Source organism: Setaria italica, chromosome VI, assembly GCF_000263155.2.
Source record: "Setaria italica strain Yugu1 chromosome VI, Setaria_italica_v2.0, whole genome shotgun sequence".
In the NCBI taxonomy this organism is placed as follows: Eukaryota; Viridiplantae; Streptophyta; class Magnoliopsida; order Poales; family Poaceae; genus Setaria; species Setaria italica.
The window spans coordinates 12,837,340-12,857,687 of record NC_028455.1 but is presented as its reverse complement, the minus strand read 5'-3'; the positions used below and the strand labels follow the sequence as shown (position 1 = coordinate 12,857,687).

The 20,348-nt window shown below is 48.4% G+C and overlaps 1 pseudogene; it reads left to right on the top strand.

Moving 5' to 3' along the window:
• Window positions 1-20,348, top strand: part of LOC101775183 — a 49,089-nt pseudogene that overhangs the window by 25,612 nt on the left and 3,129 nt on the right.

Below are 20,348 nucleotides of genomic sequence, written 5' to 3'. Positions count from 1 at the left end.
GTGGGGCGCCCTAGGGTTGACACCGTTTTGGCGAAACACATCTGCTGCGCCTCCGACGCTCTCACCTTTGCATCTCACGGACCTAGCAGTCTAGCTTGCGACGCTTCCTCCCTGCACGTGTGGATACCTTGGAAGTGCTGCGCCTACAACACTTGGACGAGCCACCGACGAGCCACGACGAGCCGACGACGAGCCGTGGCACGAGGGCGATCTTGCTGCACGTGGACGAGCTGCTGGACGTCGACGTGATTGACTACGTACGACTACGCTGATCGACTTCGCTGCATCGACGTGAATCTACATCTTCCGCATCAGTGCGTCAGGTGGTAATCCCGTGATCCTTATATGGCAGTTTTCCTGGATTACGCGGTAAAAATTTTGATTTGCGCTAGTGTAGCCTACCTCGTATCCCTACAAGTTTACCTCGGTTTAAATGTTTTAATCGGCAGAAATTGTGTTTAACTTTAAAAATTCACCAAAATTTGTAGAAAACTCAGAAAAATGCCAAACCAATTTTGCTAGGCTCAGAATAAAGATTAGTTTTTAATAAAAATACTTTTGGCATGTATCACTGTTGGAATTAATGTGGTATGTTTTAATTCTTGTTTAAGCCATTTAAATCATAACAAATCATAGAAATATCATAAAAATATGAAACCAACTCTCACATGTTTGTTTCAAGCAGTAGAAACTAGGAAAAATGTTTTAGAGCCCAGCTCAGAAGTTTAATCATCTGTTTAAGTTTTGCCATGGAAATCTAAGAGTATTTCCATCTTTTTGCATAACAATTAATCTGGAGCTGAGAAAAATATGAAACCTTCTGATTAAATCAGTGATATAACTCAATTTATTGGAAAAATATTGAAGCCACTAGTATTACTGTGGTGGAACCATCCAAATTAACTTGGCTAAAATGCACTTAAGTCGCCTGACACGCGATCATGCATTTTAAGCAAGTCAACTCGGTCGTCCGTCGGATTTCATCCAATAAACCACTTACACAGGATCGAGAAGCATTGCTCACACGAAGGTGAGTAGCATAGAGATTACCACATTCCCATCACATTAATGTAGTTCAACAAATTATTACATCAGAGTTTTCGGAATTCAAACAAGTTTGCAAGGTTCGACTAGACGAGATAAAACAAGCGGAAGCTAAATGTCGATACATGATATCATGACGAAGCCGATCATGACATCAATAATCCCTGCCCTCACCGTCCGAGGAGGGATCCCACTCGACTGTTCAGCCCGACGGGAGCTGGGTCGGCCAAGTGGTGCCAGTAGCCAAACTTGTAACATCACCTGAAAAGTTAAGCCACAACTAGGCTGAGCAACTAGTACTCAGCAAGACTGACTCGTCGAGTGAAAACCATTTTCACCAGAACCTAGACATGCAAGGCTTTTTAGCTGAGGGGTTTGTTTTGCCAAAAGCGTATATAGTCGGTCCTTACTTTCTAGATTTTAGCTCAAGTTCTACGTTCTTTAACCAGTCTAGATTAGCAACTTAAACTAAGCAAGCATAGTTTCCAAACAATTACAGAATAAACATCAAGATTAATATCATCATCATGTTCCATCTTTACTTAGTGCAGAATAGCGATCAAGCACTCCCAAATTGTGAGAGGCAAACGAATCGATTCAAAGTTATTAACCATGCATGGTGAACCTAATCTCATGACATCCACGCACCACAAAGGGTCGCTTCATTTGTCAACCGTCCCCATCGATCCCTTAGGCACGTGTCAGGGCCAAACTGTCTTTGACGTGCAATGCTCCACAGTCCCGGCCTATTGCTGCACTGTGACCGCACTTGCACCCACATGATGCACCATGGGAACAGCGTTCCAAGGACAGCAGGAGTATAAGCCACACCCTAGTTCAATCAGGTACTAGGCTTCCCCATCCCATACTAGGTATGAGATTAGTACTTTCAAACACTTGATCACGAATGCCGACACGTTTTGACGTAAGTCCAATTTCATTTAGACAGACGGGGCAAACCACAAAGTATCGAACATAAGCCCTGTCCTGCCCATCGTCCTTATAGTTGTAGCGTAAGTAAAACAGTCAACTCCTATAACTCGCGAGTGACAAGAAATCACTCGACTTTTACCGGGACCTATTAAGCATTGCAGCTACTCGACCTTAGCAACTAGTATTCAGATCAAGGTACTAAGTTCATGCATCTATAGTTTGAATCAACTCCTACGAACGTAAATGCACAATCATAAGCATCAACAACTTGCATAAATTTAAAAACATAGAAGCATGCTCCAAGGCTTGCCTTCAGGAAAAGTTAGCGGTTCCACGGGGTCTTGGTCTAGCTTGGGCTCGCCCTCCAGGTGATGAAGCTCCGCAGCAGGTTCTTCCTCTGGTGCAGGGTGGAGCTCGTAGGTGCCATCGGTGAGATTTGCTTCTACACGACATGCACATGCAAGAGGTCAGTTGTATTCATGTTTGTACCCAAACGATGCAAGGCAAGGATTACGGTAGAAAGGAAGTTGCATTTAGGGCAGTTCAATTGCATTAGGTAAGTTATTTACTTCCGAATGTTTTTATGTACGTCTCCCAAAATTGCTTCATTTTGCAAGAAACTGGACAGAACAAGGATTCCAACAAAAGAGATTTGGTATAAAACTGATTTTTCTACGATTTAAGGTGCAACTTCCAAGCTTCTGTTGATTTAGAACACGTTAAAAGAGTCGAACTGGGAAAAACTTGCGATCTAACCCTTAGACTTTAAGGAAAGACTATACCGGGATCCTCAGATTCAACACAGAGAAGTCCCCGGAATTTTTACACAGATACCCTCGGTCAAAAGAAAAAGATACAGCCGAGCCCTCGGGCGAGGCGGACAGCACTCGGGTGAGGCGGACAGCACTCGGGCGAGGCGGATAGGGTCGAGGGAGACGGACAAGGGTCGGGCGAGACGGACAAGGGACGGGCGAGACGGATAGGGACGGGCGAGACGGACAAGGGTCGGCAACTTACCTCCGGTCCTACGGACCAGGTCTTGGGTCGGGGAAGAAAACAAGCCGAAGTGGAACGGCGGAAGGCGGTAAGCTTTGGGCGACGGCGAGGTTCGGCGGTGCTCCAGCGGCGGTGGTGCTTCCCGCGGACAACAAGCAAGCTCTAGAGCTGTGCGAGAGGATGGCGAAGTGGTGGGTGGTGTTGGCCAAGTGCGGGGTTGGGCGGAAAGGGGGAGTTCCATAGAGAGCTTAGGCGGGGGCGAGTGCGGTGGATAAGAACAGAGTAGTAGAGCAGCAAAAGTAGTGATGGCCAGGGGGGCTCCGGTAAGAGGTTTCGGTACCCCTTTTCTAGCTACGCGGAAGTGCTCGGAGGAAGGAAGCGAGCTCAAGCGGACGAGAGGATAAGATCAGGGAAGAAGGAAGTGTTGTGTTACGGCGGCGATTGGGCGGTGCCTCCATTGGCCGGAGAAGTGGAGCTCCAGGGGCAGGATCCTCCAAGCATTGGGAAAAGGAGATAGCGTCAGGCAAGCGTGGTTTCGCTGGGTGGAAGGATTGGTGAGGTCGAGCGTGCGTCTGGTCGCGCCAAGCATAGGATTGGGTACGGCGGCTCGGTCGGTGTGCGGTAGGATAAGGCCGGGGAAAGGTGGGTGCGCGAGCGAGGTGACCATTGGCTAGCGGCACCATTGGCCGTGGGAAGCGGAGCTCTGGGTGCGCTCTTGCCGTGGTTGGCCACGGGCGAAGCGTGGCGCGTACATCCGGTCGGGCGGGCGGGCGAAGCAGAGCGCCAAGGCTCTGGTTGGGTGAGCGGGCGGAGGCGTAGGACGATGGCGGTGTGGCAGCTTTTTCGGCGAGCGGGCGAAGCTCGGGTTGGCGGCGTGGATGCGCGGGAGGGGCAAGGATGTGCTCGGCCGGCAATTGGCCAGCACGGTGCTCGCTCCGTCTTGTCGTGGGCGCGGGTTGGGCGTCGAGGCTCCCATCCTTTCGCCTCCTTGTCAGGGATAGGGTGCCGGCGAGATGCCAATGGCCAGCGGCCACGTGGCGCGCGGGTGAACATGCTCGATCGCACTGGCATCGAGGCAGTGTCGGGCAGCAAACTTGACCGACTTTGGGGGCTCTCCTCTCAAGATTTTTTTTTTAAACTGAACTTTCGAAAACCCCTTAAGCAAACTTGTAGTACTCAGGTCGTAGTTCAAACTTTATTACAGGTATTTGCTCAGATTTTGAAAGGATTTGGGGATAACTCGAGCCAAGGTTTGCCAAAAACCACAGTTTTCAGACTTAGGCAATTCAGCCGAGTGGGTGGGATTTTAGGGGTTTGGCTATCTTTGACTCGACTTTGGGGCATCTTCTGAGTAGAAATAGCCAAAGTCGTTTTAACAAAATTTGTTTGAAATTAAAATTTTTACAACTCTTATTTGGGCAAAAATTCAAGTTTGCAAACCAAAACTCAAGTTTTTAAATTAAACTCCAAAAAGAGCTTTTTAGGGTCGAAAAGGACATGTTACCTCTTTCATTTAGAAACTAACAACTGGTTTAGGTTTAAGTACACCAAATTAAGGCAGAGTTGTTACAGCCTACCCTCCTTAAGGGAATCTCGTCCCGAGATTCAAGTGCAGAAAAGAACTAGTGTGGCTGGTGCAACGTACCTCCCTGGTCGAAAAGAAAACCGCGGAAGTTAGTGTTGAGATACTCTTCTATCTCCCATGTTGCTTCATCTTTCGTATGGTTACTCCACTGAATTTTGTACATTCTCACCATTTGTCTACGAGTATGTCTTTCTTTCTGGTCGAGGATCTTGACAGGATATTCCTTGTATGATAAATCGGGTTCAATCTCCAATTCTTCCGGGGCAAGAACTTCGGTTGGAACTCGAATACACTTCTTGAGTTGCGAAACATGGAAAACATCGTGTATCACAGCAATCTTCTCCGGGAGATTAGCTCGGTACGCTACAGGTCCACAAATCTCCACAATCTCATAGGGACCAATATAGCGTGGAGCCAACTTTTCCTTTCACTCCGAAACGCTATACGCCCTTGGTCGGCGATACTCGAAGGTATACAAAATCTCCAACCTCAAATTGGATAGGTATTCTCCTCTGATCGAAATAGCTCTTCTGTCGGGACTGGGCGGCCTTAAGATTTTCTCGGATAACTCTCACTTTTTCTTCAGCCTCTATGACCAAGTTAGGTCCATACACTGTTCGTTCTCCTGGTTGTGACCAACTTAGCAGGATTTGGCATCTACATCCATATAAGGCCTCGAAAGGTGCCATTTTCAAGCTAGCTTGGTAGCTATTGTTATATGAGAATTCTGCTAAAGGCAAACATTTCTCCCAATTCTTGTCATAATGCATGACACAAGCATGTAGCATATCCTCCAATATCCGATTGACTCTTTCAGTTTGTCCATCGGTTTGAGGGTGGTATGTGGAGCTACGAATTAGCTTAGTGCCAAGTGAAGACTGCAATTGTTCCCAAAAGCATGCTACAAACTGGCTACCTCGATCAGAGATGTTAGTTTTAGGCGCACCATGCAAGGAAACAATATGGTCAAGGTACAGCTCTGCATATTTTTGTACGATGCGGGTAGTGTGTACCGGAAGGAAATGCGCTATTTTGGTAAGTTGGTCCACTATAACCCATATGGAATCATGCTTGCGAGAGGTATTGGGTAATCCGACTATGAAGTCCATGCTTATGTCCTCCCACTTCCATGAAGGAATAGGCAGCGGCTGCAAGGTGCCAGCTACCTTCAAATGGCTTGCTATTGACAAGTATCACATTCTAAAACATATCAAGCAATATCTGGTTTCATCCCATTCCACCAGAAATTTTGTCGGCCCTCAGTACAATCGGAAGCAACTGGGTCATCAACATGTGGCAATCATGGGCCTTGAGATTTATGAACTTCTTTTCTTTCATATTTATTATTCTCTTTATATTCGACTTCATAATTTACAACTCCCTTCCAATTCTGTCAGAAGTGCTTATATCCCTCATCTTTCTATGCGAGCTTCTTTTTGATAAGTTTTATCTCTTTATCTTCCAATTGTGTTAACACAATCTGGTCCTCCAGGGTAGGCTCAAGAGAAATATGATTTAAGATTTCATGGGAAACAATTTCCAATTTAAGCTTAGCCATCTCATGACATAAGGTCTAGGCATAGTTGGTTGCAGACAAGCAGTTACAATGGCTTTTGCGGCTGAGAGCATCGGCAACTACATTGGCTTTGCCTGGGTGATAATGCACTTCTAAGTCATAGTCCTTGATCAATTCTAACCATGTTCTTTGACACATGTTGAGGTCTGCTTGAGTGAAGATATACTTGAGACTCTTGTGATCTGTATAGATATTGCAACGAGTCCCCATAAGATAATGTCTCCACATTTTCAGAGCATGGACGACTGCTGCTAACTCAAGATCATGGGTAGGATAATTTAGCTCATGTGGTCGTAGCGCTCGCGAGGCATAGGCAATGACTCGGTTGTCTTGCATAAGAACACACCCAAGTCCAGTGCTAGAGGCATCACAATAAACATCAAACGGCCTAGTGGTGTCTGGCTGAGCTAAAACCGGTGCAGAAGTCAACAATTGTCTCAAGGTGTGGAAAGCTTCTTCACATTTGTCGCTCCACACAAACTTAACTCCTTTCTTCAATAGTTCAGTCATTGGCTTAGCTATTTTTAAGAAGTCAGGAATGAATCGATGGTAGTAGCCTGCTAAGCCGAGAAAACTTTGAATTTGATGAACTAAAGTGGGTGGCTTCCAGTCCATCACTTCTTGAACTTTGCTTGGGTCTATTGCTATGCTGTCGCTAGATATAGTGTGCCCCAAGAATTTAACACTATCCAGCCAGAAGTCACACTTGGAGAATTTGGCATAGAGTTGGTGATCTCTTAAGCATTGGAGCACAGTAAGAAGGTGCTCTGCATGTTCTTCCTCATTCTTCTAGTACACCAGGATATCGTTGATGAATATCACAACGAACTTGTCAAGTTCAGGCATGAACACCGAATTCATGAGATACACGAAATAAGTCGGCGCATTAGTAAGCCTAAACGACATGACTAAGTACTCATATAGTCCATACCGCGTAGAGAAGGTGGTCTTAGGAATGTTGCACGGTCGGATCATGATTTGATGGTAGTAGGAACAAAGATCAATCTTAAAAAATACTCTAGCTCCAGCTAACTAATCAAACAGGACATCAATGCGGGGTAGTGGGTACTTGTTCTTTATTGTCACCGCATTGAGGGGTCGGTAGTCCATACACATACGTAGACTCTCATCCTTCTTTTTCACAAACAAAGATAGACAACCCCAAGGTGATGTACTTGGACGAATAAAACCTTTTTCCAGGAAATCATGCAACTGAATTTTTCATTTCCGCCAGCTCTGCGGGTGGCATTCAGTATGGTATCTTTGAAATTGGGGCAGTCCCTAGTTGCAACTCAATAGCAAACTCGATATATCTATCAGGCGGCATACCTGGCAAATCATCTGGAAACACATTGGGATACTCACATACTACTGGAATGTCCTCCAGTCGGGCTTCAATTACAGGATAGGCACAAGAATTTTTGCACTTGCGGTGGGGTAAGTGTATGATTGAGCTACCATAAATGGGTGAATTTATGTAAACTGCTCTGGCAGGGATGTCTAGTGCCACTCGATGCCGAGTCATCCAATCCATTCCCAAGATAATGTCTATCCCCTCTATCCCAAGGATAAGGAGGTTTTCCTTAAAAAGGGTTCTTCCTAGATTGATAGGTACCTGGTGGGTCAATTGGTATGAGGATACTTTCCTACCTGGGGTAGAGATTATATATGCCCCTTTCGTGTGACAGAATCCTAAGCCACACTTAGCACAGGTTCTGGACCCAATGAAACTATGGGATGCTCCCAAATCGAACAGAATAAGGAAGGGTTGGTTATGGATAGAGAAAGTACCTGTCATCACTGGTGCGCCTTCCAGAAGTTCGGCAAGGGTGGTGAAGTTCAGCCTGCCTTGTCGGACCTGAACTCTAGGCTTCTTTCCCTTGTTGATCATCGCATTGTTCTGACCTAGGCGCTGATTCTTGTTGTGGGGGCAGTCCTTGGCAAAGTGCCCTGGATTTCCGCAGGTGAAGCAGCGGTTTCCAATAGCAGGGCGTGGCGGCATTGGTAGGGTCGGCCGCGGTGCCTGCTGTTGAAATTCCGGGAAACGAGGTGCTGCCTGCGGTGGAGGTCGGGCAACCCATCTCCCCAACTGTTGTGGTCGGTGGGGCGCCTATGAGGGAACCATCATGTATCTCTATGCAGGTGGGCTGGGTGCTGACATTGGAGCCTTCCGCTTCATGTCGGTCTTGACAGCCTTCATGCAATCCTCTTGTGAGATGGCCAAGTTGACCAGCTCATTATATGTATTCACCTTTATCGGGTTCAACCTCTCCCTGAGCTCCAGGCTCAATCCCCTGCGGAACCTGTCCCGCTTCTTCTCATCGGTGTCCGCATGGTAGCCGGCATAGCGGCATAGATCGTTGAAAGCCTGCGCATAGTGCAGGACATCGCGACTTCCCTAGATGAGAGCCAGGAACTCATTGAGCTTGCGCTCCAAGAGACCCTCAGGGATATGATGGCCCCTGAACGCCGTCTTGAACTCCTCCCAGCTGACGAGGTGGTCGGTCGGCTGCATGGCATGGTATTGATCCCACCATAGGAGGGCAGAACCATGCAGCTGCTGCGCGGCAAATCGAGCCTTGTTCTCATCCGGGCAATGGGCAGTGAGGAGGGAGAACTTGGACTTGATGGCATGAATCCAGGTGTCGGCGTCGAGCGGATCCTCCATCTTATGGAACAGAGGAGGCTGTGTCCCCAGAAAGTCCTCGTAGCGAGCAACATGAGGTTGCTGATGAGCTCTTCCTCCCTGGGGCTGCTGATGTTGCCCCTGGGCGATGTGCCTCAACAACTCAGTTCGAGAAGCCAAGATTGCCTCTAGTGTGGGCGGATGCGGAGGCGGTGGAGGCACCTGCCTCTACTCACTGCCACTGGGAATAGAGCCGGAGCAGGTGCGGTGCACCATCAGCAAGAGTCATCTTTCCATTAGTCACATAATCCCTAAAGCTTTCCAATCATAAGGGAAATTATGTGCTGAATCTTTAAATGCTAATCTTGCCGATAATGCAAACACAACAATCATATCTTTTATTAAGTAGGTGCATATCTCAGTCAGCAATTAGCTGGCTCCTGGCGCGCCAACTGTCGGTGTCAAAATAATCACGGCCAAGATTCCGGCAAGTATTTTTTTTCTATGCGCAAGGCTCGGATGGTGGCCATCGGGTCCGTCCGACCCGTAGCGTCTAGGGTTGGGCGAGGCGAAGCTCTGTCTCGTGGGTCAGGATACGTCCAACCCGTAGCGCCCGGGGTCGAGCGAGGTGGAGACCCACTGCGAGGGGTCGGGCCAAGTCGGCGGAGGTCACCGTTTCTATTCTGGGCTGATCTTCAGCAAGCTGAGCTGCGGAGTTGTAGTTCTAACGCGAGTTTGACAGATCCAAAGGAGCTAAAATTTGACGAGCAGTTAGAACACATGTTCCCGCACAGCTTTGGTATTCAATCCTCGGATCAAAAATGAGTGGAGATAGGGTAAAATGGAGGAGAACAGCCACTGAAATTCTGCCATAAACTTTCGGACATTACACTAATTGGTAGCAACGGCAGATCTACGCATGGAATCAGTTCTTCAACACCCGACTACTCAACTCAAGCTAACCTATTACATCACTAGCCAAAACTATAGGTCGTCGAGGAGTACAACAAAAGGAATCGCTCACAACAAGCCGATTCATCTAAAAGTCGTTAAGGTTGCCTACGGAGGCAAAGCTGAGTGCCGAAGAGTGAGCGTCGCTGACTCGAGGCTGCGGAGTGGCTTCCTCAAAATCCATACTTGAAAAGCCCTCGATCTCCTCGGGCTCCTCCTCCTAAGCCATGGCTCATCCAGCTGCACCTCTAAAGCGTGGATAGCATCAAGCTCAGCATGATGCTCCTGTAGGTGCTCGTTGGTGTTTGTCAACTCCATGTTCACATCATGGAATTGGTCGGCCAACATCTCCATGTCATGCTCCATCTCTACTATATTCTCCTCTAAACTAGTAATCCGGTTCTGCATATCAGAAATCTGGACATCCTTCTGTACTAACTCAAGTGACAAGTCCACCATGCCATTTTGCACGGTAGTGAGGGCAATCTGGTTGGCCATGGCCATCCCAATCACAGTGGTCATCACCCTACTCTGCATCTCAACCATCCGGTAGAACGCATTCAGGTAGCGAGCTGAAACAAAGATCGTGCACTGTGGGTCCAAATCATCTAGCAAGTCCATGTGCTCCATGCGGTCCAACCAATCCGGATCTCTCCTATCTCTGGTAGGGAACAACCCAATCGGGTCTAACACAATCTTCAGGGGGGGTGCCCTGCAAAACTGTGTCAGCGCCTGCAAAGCTGCAAACTCCCAAGTGTCCTGCAAAGTGTGTCCCTCGTCCACGACCTCCAACAGTGGCCACTGGGGCTATTCCGGGGGTAGGGGCACCTTCATATGCATGCAGCTCCGAGGAATCCCATGGTCCTGGTACGCGCGTCCCACATAAACAGGCGGCCACGGGTACCCAAAGGAACGCAGGGTGTCCCACAGTATGGTCAGAAAACCCTCGTAGTGGAGGCACCTCGAGTGGGTGGTGCCATCTACACCAACCGCAACGTACACGGGGTGAGCCATCTGTAACAAAAGGACAAGTGAGAAACGGAATCAACACTCGGAAATCAAAACAGATTTTGGACAGTTAGAGAAAAGCTCATAACTCGGCAAGTGTTTATCCGAAATTTCTCAAACTTTACCAGCATATTTTTTAGGTAGTGCGCAACAAGTTTGGTATTCAAAGGTAGAGCTAGAACAGGACCTAATAGGGTGATAAGCTCAGATTTCTATTAAGTGGTACATGCTGGAATTTTTCAAACCGAGCTGAAGGAAACTGAGCATAACTTCAGAACCAGAGTCCTAATGAAGCTGAAACTTTACCACCAAGTCCTTTACTAAGCTCTGAGCAACTTAGATAAAAGGGCTCCTGGCAAAAAAAGGTGTTAGGGGGGAGGTCGAAACAATAACACTCCAACTGGTATACACCCAGTGTTATCAGCCAAACAAAGCCGACCCTAACTTCCAACCTAGGTGGTAGCATTTTGTAAAAATTTTACAGCAAGTTATTTAGGATATTTAACAAAATTTTCTTATAAAAAGTTTCTGGAGTTATCGCTTGGAACAACCTAAAAGATTTTTATCACAGCTCGCATGGCGGAAAAAAGACGGCTAGAAAATCCTTATTGCGGTGTATTTCTTTTACGACACACACGAGCTCGGATTTATTCTTTAGGTTGCAATTTTTATTTTCCAATGCATGCACGTCCTAGTCGTCCTCACAACCCAAACAATCGCCAAAAAGCCTTGGACTTACGTAATTAGTGCTGGTGGCAAGGCAACAATATGACTCTCACTATAATAACTAGTCGAGTTGCTAGGCATCGTTTCGCACGTAAACGTAGTTAGTGTACCTGCAGGAAAACACAACCACCTGAACCTTTCGTGCTAGCACCCACGAAAGCATCCACAACCATTACCGTTCACTATAGAAATGGCACCCATGCGTTTAACGCTGCATGGACAGCGCAACAATCGTGGAAATAGGTTCCTTTGAATAGAACCATATAACCCTTCGCATTCTCGCGATGCGAAACTCTGCACACGTATGATAGACGTGGGAGATCAACCGTGATGATAGGCTCGTTGGAATCGAACCATACCATCCTTTGCATGAGTTAACATACAGAACCTGCGCACGTATAATAGACGTGGGCGAAAACAACCGTGATGACAGGCTCGTTGGAATCGAGTTCCCATCACCCTTCGCATACTCGCGATGTTGAACTCTGCACACGTATGATAAATGTGGCGACAAGTGCTGGAAGTTAGAAAATAACCAATAGGTACTAGCCACCTTAAATGACCCAAAAATTCCCCAAGGGCTTCTCGTACAAACTCATCCTTAACGAACTTACGAATTTTTCAACTAGTTTCATGCAAATTTTATTCAGAAAAAGTGCTTTAAGGTCTGTTGTTCTCTGTACCGTGCTTCAAGCTCTGATACCAGCTGTGGCGGAACCGTCCAAATTAACTTGGCTAAAATGCACTTAAATCGCCTGACACGCGATCATGCACTTTAAGCAAGTCAACTCAGTCGTCCGTCGGGTTTCATCCGATAAACCACTTACACAGGATCGAGAAGCATTGCTCACACGAAGGTGAGTAGCACAGTGATTACAAGATTCCCATCACATTAATGTAGTTCAACAAATTATTACATCAGAGTTTTCAGAATTCAAACGAGTTTGCAAGGTTCGACTAGATGAGATAAAACAAGCGGAAGCTAAATGTCGATACACGATATCATGACGAAGCCGATCATGACATCAATAATCCCTGCTCTCGTCGTCCGAGGAGAGATCTCACTCGACTGTCCAGCCCGGAGGGAGCTGGGTCGGCCAAGTGGTGCCAGTAGCCAAACTAGTAACATCACCTGAAAAGTTAAGCCACAACAAGGCTGAGCAATTAGTACTCACCAAGACTGACCCGTCGGGTGATAACCATTTTCATCAGAACCTGGACATGCAAGGCTTTTTGGCTGAGGGGTTTGTTTTGCCAAAAGCGTCTATAGTCGGTCCTTACTTTCAAGATTTTAGCTCAAGTTCTACGTTCTTTAACAAGTCTAGATTAGCAACTTATACTAAGCAAGCATAGTTTCCAAACAATTACGGAACAAAAATCAAGATTAATATCATCATCATGTTCCATATTTACTCAGTGCAGAATAACGATCTAGTAGTCCCAAACTGTGAGAGGCAGACGAATCGATTCGAATTTATTAACCATGCATGGCGAACCTAATCTCACGACATCCGCGCACCACGAAGGGTCGCTTCATTTGTCAGCCGTCCCCATCGATCCCTTAGGCACGTGTCAGGGCCAAACTATCTTTGGCGTGCAATGCTCCACAGTCCCGGCCTACTGCTGCACTGTGACCGCACTTGCACCCACATGATGCACCATGGGAACGGTGTTCCAAGGACAGCAGGAGTATAAGCCACGCCCCAGTTCAATCAAGTACTAAGCTTCCCCATCCCATACTAGGTATGAGATTAGTACTTTCAAACACTTGATCACGAACACCGACACATTTCGACCTTACTCCAATTTCATTTAGACAGACAAGGCAAACCACCAAGTATCGAACATAAGCCCTGCCCCGTCCATCGTCCTTATAGTTGTAGCGTAAGTAAAACATTCAACTCCTATAACTCGCGAGTGACAAGAAAATCACTCGACTTTTACTGGGACCTATTAAGCATTGCAGCTACTCGACCTTAGCAACTAGTATTCAGATCAAGGTACTAGGTTCATGCATCTATGGTTTCAATCAACTCCTACGAACATAAATGCACAATCATAAGCATCAACAACTTGCATAAATTTAAAAACATGGAAGCATGCACCAGGGCTTGCCTTCAGGAAAAGTTAGCGGTTCCACAGGGTCTTGGTCTAGCTTGGGCTCGCCCTCCAGGTGATAAAGCTCCGCAGCAGGTTCTTCCTCTAGTGCAGGGTGGAGCTCGTAGGTGCCGTCAGCGAGATTTGCGTCTACATGACATGCACATGCAGGAGGTCAGTTGTATTCATGTTTGTACCCAAACGATGCAAGGCAAGGATTACGGTAGAAAGGAAGTTGCATTTGGGGCGGTTCAAGTGCATGAGGCTGTAACGACCTTGGTTGATCAGCCGAGTTAATCTTCAACTGAAAGTACCAAATCCCTCTATCTCAGCTCCCCGAAGCTTAAGCGCTCCAAAACCGATTCTTAGTCCCGACCCCTGAGAACCCAACCAAAACCGTCGGTTCCTTCTGAGTCCCCAAAGGTAGTGTTCCTTTCAATCTTGGAGCTGTGGAACAACCGAGACTGACTGGTGGACCCAAAATCCTTCTCCCCGGATCTCCCGAGGCAGACGCGCCGAGCAGCATGCGCCCGCTTCAGAGCTTCCCCACCACGTGGCTTGATCTCTCCAACGCCCGCCGCTTCGCCCAGTCGCCGGCCGTGACAGGATGGATCCACGCGCCCTCCTCCCCAATCGCAGCGGAAGCACCTCTGCAACCCTTTCTGCATCGCCTCGTCTCGCTCGCGCCCTCGCCGACCGCGCCAAGGTGCCCCGTCGCCGCCGTGGCAGAGTTTTGCTGCTATTGCGTCAGACCGCCTCGCAACCCGCGCCCATCATCTTGCTGGATCCCCGGCTGTAAGACCCGATGCCTTCCGGTTTTCCTTCCTCTCCACAGTCGCGCCGCCCACGAGCTCACTCCACGATGATTCCTCCCTTGCCAACCCTGACTTCGGCAGCGACAGCTCCTTTTCTCGCCTCACCAGTGATGTGCCCCGGCAATGCCGCTGTTTCACGCTCGCCCGCGCTGCCGCTCGCCCTGTCACTTCGCCTGTTGCAACCTCGCTTGTAGCACCTTTCTCCCTGTCACATCAGTCAAATCCGCCGCTCGACGCGACCAGGCTACGCTCGCCTCCGCCAAATCTAAACCCCGGCAAAACCGCGCCTGCGCCACCTTGTCTCCAGTGCCCAATAGCCGAAGACTCTATCTCCAAGGTCCTGTTCCGCCGCTCAATCGCTGCCATGGCAGCGCACTCTATCCTTTTCTTCCCGGTCTTCGTGCTGCTCGAAATCTCTCTCTTCCACGCTGCTATAAAAGGGAATGCCAGAGTCCCACCGGAGTTCCTTCGCCATTGCTGTTTCACCACCCCTACTCTGAGCGCACTTGAGCAATCCCGCTGAAACTCTTGAGAAGTTCCCCTCACCGCTCAAGTCCGCTTCTCCCTGATCTACCCAGCCGTCTGCTCCTCCGTGCTGTGCTAGAGCTTCCTTGTCGCCCACAAGAAGCTTCGCCGCTGCCGGAGCACCGTCAAACCTCGCCGCCGCCCAAGCCTTAGTGCTTTAGTCTTTCCACCCAAGTCTGCTCCTTCCCGACCCCAAGCTTCACCTATAAACCTGAAGGTAAGCTGCCTACCCCTTTCCGATTCGCCCGACCCCTTCTCCGCCTCGCCCGACCCTGTCTGTTTCGCCGACCCTTATCACCTCGCCCGAGGACTCGGCGATATCCTTTTCCTTGACCCGAGGGTATCTGTGCAAAATATCGGGAACTCCCCGGTGTTAAGTCTGAGGACCCCGGCACAGTTATTCCTTAACTTTAAGGGTCAGATCCCAAGTTTTCCCCCATCCGACCCTTTTATCCTGTTCTCCCCCAACTAAAGTGAACTTTCCCACCTTTTCTGTAGCTTTGCTATGAATGTCTGAGCTTAAACTTGCAAGTGTTGTTGAAATAACCGTCTAAACACTAACCCCTGCAGTTGCGTTCATGTAGAGTTACATCTCGCTGACGGCAACTACGAGCTACACTCGGCGCCTAAAGACGGAGCCGTAGCTGAGCTGCCAATCCCAGAAGACGAAGCAGCCCCAGCTAAAGACCAGTTTCCCTCCTCTCCGCTTGAAGACAAGCCCCGGAGCATGAACCCATCTTTCCAAACTTGCGCATGCCTTCCTTCTCATGATTGTGCATTTACGTATAGGAGTTGTTTGCAACCATAGATGCATGCCATAGTTCCTTTGAAATGTACACTAGTCTGTTGGGTCGAGTAGTTGCAATGCTTAAATAGGCATCGGTAAAAGCTGAGTGATTTCCGGTCACTCGCGAGTTATAGGAGTTGGTTGTTTTCTTCTGTTACAACTATAAGGACAATGGACGGGGCAAGGTTTTGGTTAACTCTTTTGGTGGTCGGCTGATCGTCCCATCTGTTTACTGAACCTGTTAAGGCCCGATAGTGGTGGTGTTCGTGATCAAGTGTTTGAAAGTACTAATCTCATACCCAGTATGGGATGGGGAAGCCTAGTACCTGATTGAACCTAAATGTGAGCGATCGCTCCACTATCTTTGGAACGAAGTTCCCCTGCGGCCGCACGTGGTGGCAAGTGTGGTCACAGAATGGCAGAGGCCGGGTCTACGGAACCTTGCACCAAAGGAAGTGGACTCGACACGGGTTAGGGAATTGATGGGGAAGACCGACACAGGAAGCGACCCTCGGTGGTGCGCGGATCTCGTGAGGTTAGGTTCACCATGCATGGTTAAAGAACTCGAATCGATTCGTCTGCCTCTCACAGTTTGAGACTACTTGATCATAATGCTACACTGAGTAATGAAGGAGTCTGATGATGACATGGTCTTGATGATGAGTTGATATACATAAAGTTGGATCTATGTTTGCTCAGTGTAAGTTGCCAACCTAGACTCGTAAATGAACTTAGAATCTGAGCTAAAACTTGAAAGCAAGGACCTAACATAGTCGCTTTTGGCAAACAAAACCCCTCAGCCAAAGAGCCTTACATGTCTAGACATGGTGGAGTAGCTTTTCCCACCGGTCGGTTAAGTCTTGTTGAGCTTAGAAGCTCAGTCTTGTTTGTGGCTTCTCTTTTCAGGTGAAGTTGCAGCTTCAGAGCTTGCTGCTGGCACTTGGCCGCCCCAGCTCCCTCCGGGTTGGACGGTCGAGTGGGATCCCTCCTCGGACGGCGGGGAATGGGATCACTGATGTCCTGGCTAGCCTCACTAGCGACATCCGACCCCGACGATAGCTTCCGCGATGTGTTTACCTTCTTTTGTTTTCTTCAGAACTTGTAAAACTCTGATTTTCAACCAAGGTGTCATGAATTGTTAATTAATTGGTGGATCTATTGTATTCTCTGGAACCACTCACCTTCATGTGGGTTATGCTAACTCGGTCCTATTAAGTGGTTAAATCGGATGAAATCCAACGGCACATCGAGTTAACTTGATTAAGGCATGAGTGTCGCGTGTGAAGTGGCCTAACCGTGCTTTACTTAAGTTAATCCGAGGTGGTTCCGCCACAGAGGCGAGTTATTTACTTCCGAATGTTTTTATGTACCTCTCCCAAAATTGCTTATTTTTGCAAGAAACTGGACAGAACAAGGATTCCAACAAAAGAGATTTGGTATAAAACTAATTTATCTACGATTTAAGGTGTAACTTCCAAGCTTCTGTTGATTTAGAACACGTTAAAAGAGTCGGACCAGGAAAAACTTGCGATCTAACCCTTAGACTTTAAGGAAAGACTGTACCGGGATCCTCAGATTCAACACAGAGAAGTCCTTGGAATTTTTACACAGATACCCTTAGTCAAAAGAAAAATATACAGCCAAGCCCTCGGGCGAGGTGAACAGCACTCGGGCGAGATGGACAAGGGTCGGGCGAGACGAACAAGGGACGGGTGAGACAGACAGGGTCGGGCGAGACAGACAAGGGTCGGCAGCTTACCTCCGGTCCTACGGACGAGGTCTTGGGGTTGGGGAAGAAAACAAGCCAAAGTGGAACGGTGGAAGGTGGTAAGCTTCGGGCGGCGGCGAGGTTCGGTGGTGCTCCGGCGGCGGTGGTGCTTCCCGCGAACAACAAGCAAGCTCTAGAGCTGTGCGAGAGGATGGCGAAGCGGTGGGTGGTGTTGGCCAAGCGCGGGGTTGGGCAGAAAGGGGGAATTCCACAGAGAGCTTAGGCGGCGGCGAGTGCGGTGGAGATGAACAGAGCAGTAGAGCAGCAAAGGTAGTGATGGCGAGCGGGGGCTCCGGTAAGAGGTTTCGGTACCCCTTTTGTAGCTGCGCGGAAGTGCTCGGAGGAAGGAAGCGAGCTCAAGCGGGCGAGAGGATAAGATCGAGGAAGAAGAAAGTGCTCTGTCGCGGCGGCGATTGGGCGGCGCCTCCATTGGCCGGAGAAGCGGAGCTCCGGGGGCAGGATCCTCCAAGCATTGGGCAAAGGAGATAACGTCAGGCAAGCGTGGTTTTGCCAGGCGGAAGGATTGGTGAGGTCGAGCGTGCGTCTGGTCGTGTCAAGCGCAGGATTGGGTGTGGCGGCTCGGTTGGTGTGTGGCAGGATAGGGCCGGGGAAAGGCGGGTGCGCGAGCGAGGCGGCCATTGGCCAGCGGCGCCATTGGCCCTGGGAAGCGGAGCTTCGGGCGCGCTCTTGCCGTGGTTGGCCACGGGCGAAGCGTGGCGCGTGCATCCGGTCTGCCAGGCGGGCGAAGCGGAGCGCCAAGGCTCTGGTTGGGTGAGTGGGCGGAGGCATGGGACGACAGCGGCGTGTCGGCTTTTCCGGCGAGCGGGCGAAGCTCGAGTTGGCGGCGTGGATGCGTGGCACGGGCGAGTATGTGCTCGGTCGGCGATTGGCTAGCACGGCGCTCACTCCGTCTTGTCGTGGGCACGGGTTGGGCGTCTAGGCTCCCGTCCTGTCACCTCCTCGTCGGGGATAGGGCGCCGGTGAGATGCCAGTGGCCGGTGGCCACGCGGCGTGCGGCGCGCGGGTGAACATGCTCGGGCACTGGCATCGAGGCAGTGTCGGGCAGCAAACTTGACCGGCTTTGGGGGCTCTCCTTTCAAGATTTTTTTTAAACTGAACTTTCGAAAACCCCTTAAGCAAACTTGTAGAACTCAGGTCATAGTTCAAACTTTATTATAGGTATTTGCTCAGATTTTGAAGGATTTGGGGATAACTCGAGCCAAGGTTTGCCAAAAACCACAGTTTTCAGACTTACGCAATTCAGCCGAGTGGGTAGGATTTCAGAGGTTCGGCTATCTTTGAGTCGACTTTAGGATAGCTTCTGAGCAGAAATAGCCAAAGTTCTTTTAACAAAAGTTGTTTTAAATTAAAAGTTTTACAACTCTTATTTGGGAAAAAATTCAAGTTTGCAAACAAAAACTCAAGTTTTAAATTAAACTCCAAAAGGAGCTTTTTAGGGTCAAAAATGACATGTTACCTCTTTCATTTAGCAACTAACAACTGGTTTAGGTTTAAGTACACCAAATTAAGGCAGAGTTGTTACAATTACATAGGTGAACCCCTTTCCTGTTTAGAGAAGAATAAATGGGGTAAATGCATAGAAAACGTCACCTTTTCACAAAAATAGTTAAATACCAGCTACCTTAAGGTAATAAAGGCTGTATTGGAAGAGGTACAGAAGAACATTCAGAAATAGGATAACTTTCTGATCTAAAGCTTAACAAAGTGATGTTACATATATGTACACAATCGCCATCAAACCAACCCTGGCCTATACCACACCCTACCTTCTTCATGTAAATAAAGAAAGTTCAAAATCTTGTCTAGGTGAATGTGGCCTATATAACTTCTTCTTCTTCAGCACTAAATTGTGTTTGCGTTCTATGAGAAGTGGAGATTTTAACTTGATGCATTGCATTTCGTATAGAGCTGAACCTCGCAGACGGAACCTACGAGCTTCACCCGGCACCAGAAGATGGAGTCATAGCTGAGCCACCACCTGCAGGAGCCGAGCTCGAGCACACCGAAGACCAGTTTGCTACCGCCCCGCTTGAAGGCAAGCCCCGGAGCATAAATCCCTATCTTTAACTACTTGCAACATAATTGGTTGTTTGATTGTGCATTTACGTTTTTAGGAATTGCTTGAAACCGTAGATGCATGAATTAGTGCCCTTTGATCTGACAACTAGTATGATAGGCCGAGTAGTTGCAATGCTTAAATAGGACTCGGTAAAAGTCGAATAATTTTCTGTCACTCGCGAGTTATAGGAGTTGATTGCTTTACTTATGCTGCAACTATAAGGACGATGGACGGGGTAGGGCTCTGTGAACTATTTTGGTGGTCGGTGGATTGCCCCGTCTATCTACTTGAAATTGGACTAAGGTCGAAATGTGATAGTGTTTGTGATCAAGTATTTGAAAGTACTAATCTCATACCTAGTATGGGATTGGGAAGCCTAGTACCTGATTGAACCAGGATGTGAGCGGTTCATTCCACTGTCTCTGGAATGAAATTCCCTTGCGGCCGCATGTGGTGACAAGCGGTCATAGAACGGCAGAGGCCGGGTCTATGGAGCCTTGTACCAAGGGAAGTGGGCCCGATATGGGTCTGGGAATTGATGGGGACGGCGAACAAGTGAAGCGACCCTTCGTGGTGCGCGGATGTCGTGAGATTAGATTCGCCATGCATGGTTAAGAAATTCGAATCAATTCATCTACCTCTTACATTTGGGACTACTTGATCACTATGCTACACTGAGTAAGAACGGACTTGATGATTCTAATGTTAATGCTTGTCATTAATTGTTCGAGAAATTTGCTTGTTTAGTGTAGTTGCCAACGTAGACAAGTAAATGAAGTTAGAACCTGGGGCTAAAATGTTGAAAGTAAGGACCTACAGTAGTTGCTTTTA